This window comes from Pseudophryne corroboree, chromosome 2 (assembly GCF_028390025.1).
Source record: "Pseudophryne corroboree isolate aPseCor3 chromosome 2, aPseCor3.hap2, whole genome shotgun sequence".
Taxonomy (NCBI): domain Eukaryota; kingdom Metazoa; phylum Chordata; class Amphibia; order Anura; family Myobatrachidae; genus Pseudophryne; species Pseudophryne corroboree.
In genome coordinates this window covers 1,030,365,957-1,030,367,950 of record NC_086445.1, presented here as the reverse complement: position 1 = coordinate 1,030,367,950, position 1,994 = coordinate 1,030,365,957, and the positions used below count along the sequence as shown (strand labels likewise).

Below are 1,994 nucleotides of genomic sequence, written 5' to 3'. Positions count from 1 at the left end.
AGAATAGGCCTCCGGTCACGGGACCCTTAATCTGATTCCAGTGATCCTACGTAGGTGATAATATTGAGTTGCCTCAAACAAGTGTACCTTGGTCCTAATTTTGAATCGCTGCAGACATATTAATTTTACCACATGACATAATATCACATCACTTCCGCCCTTTTGAAACCGGAAATGAGGCATATAATATGGCATGCACATCACATGATGTATACATACCTTCTTGTGATTGGTCCTTAAACGAGACCACTCCCCCCTTTTGGCTTTAAATAGATAGCTTTCCACTATCATCTCACACAGTGAACAAGCCACCCCAGGTGAAACGGCCGTCTGTGTTATGTGGTGCTGAACAGTGCACGGTTCAGCCCACCGACTTTCTTGGTATCGTATTATCCATATTAATTTTGATATTTATTTGATCTACCATCAGGTAAACTGCTAAATTATCTTTTTCTGTCAGTTTGTTTTGTTATGCATTAACCAGTGCGATAATTTATTAACATACTTTATTATTAATATTCAATCCTCCTTTTTCATATCTTCAATATCAGTAAAAATTCTTTTATGATTATGGGATCCTTATTTTAGAAACTTGATTATATAAAGAAACTTTAAGATACCTGTGTAATTCCACACTTAATTTTCTACAAGTCCAGGTAACCCACCTCTCCCATCCACTGCCCATTAAATTTATGGTGCGGTGGATAACAAGGGGCGGGCCCTGTACTTAATTGTTTCCTATACCTCACTTATTCAGTACTTATTTATACAAAATGCCAGTCATATGAATTTCGGTTATACAACAATTACAGACAGACTGTGCATCTCAATGGATAGCAAAAGTACTCTTTTGGTATGTGCCAATAACCATACACTCTCTCATTCACAATCTATGTGATATTACTGCCATATCTCTCTGGTTACGCCCAACCTTGCCTGATCTTGGAAGCTAAGCAGTGAGGAGCCTGAATAGTACCTAGATGGGAGACTACTAGGGAATCTCAGGTGCAGTAATAGATATCTATATCCTTATGTGAAAAGCAGAGGTGTTGGAGCAACCTTTGACCCTACTGATTTTCATACCTTTTTTCCTCTCTTAAATTGTCTGATCTCAGACTAGTCAAATCTATCACCTACCTGTTAATATTCTTAGATTGCTATCCGTTTAAGCAAAATCGAAGTGTCGGAGTATTTATACATCTTGCATCTATTATTCTACACATTGATCAGAAACCCACAATTAGCAGTTCACCTCACGTAAGGATACCAGGATACATTCAGCACAATTGGCATTGGTCAATGGACCCATGTTTCTAATTTATCCAAAAAATTATTGCCATATCAAATGCCATTGTGACCTATATTTGAAATTTTTCTCCCTTTATGTAGAAAATAATCTCTTATATTTTCATCTAAGGTGTCACTGTCACCTCATCTGTTACATTAATTGAGAATGTTTCATTCTTATTTGTAATTTTTTAATTCGTCAGAATCTACTCTCAGATTCTTATGATATAACTGAGAATGTTTTATTCTTATTTGTAATTTCTTAATTCGTCAGAATCTACTCTCAGATTCCTATGATAAAAGTAGAGAGAGGTTCAGATTCTTATTGTCCTCCTCTCTTAGGACTATATATATATGTATGTGTGTCTGTCAATGTGTTACTTTCTTATCCTATTCTAATTAAAAGTTAAGTTTTATTTAAGCGTGCCCCAACACAGAGTCTCTCTTTCCTTCTTCAAACATAGCTCTGTCACTGCAAGTATCCATTCCATATCTGTGCGGCATTTTTGTGAGCAGTATATATAGTATTACAATGCAGCATTTAGGTGACTAACAGAATATAGTTGTACAGTACAGTAGGCCATTGCTGTATCTTGCAGCTCTGTGTCACTGCAAGTATCCATTCCATTTCTGTGTGGCATTTTTGTGAGCAGTATATATAGTACTAGGTGCTTCATCGCGCCCTACGGGCGCTCTTCACACCGTCG

The 1,994-nt window shown here is 37.0% G+C and overlaps 1 pseudogene; it reads left to right on the top strand.

Annotated features, from left to right (window-relative positions):
• Positions 1-898: 898 nt before the first annotated feature.
• LOC135051867 (5S ribosomal RNA) lies at positions 899-1,017 on the top strand (annotated as a pseudogene).
• Positions 1,018-1,994: the final 977 nt, after the last annotated feature.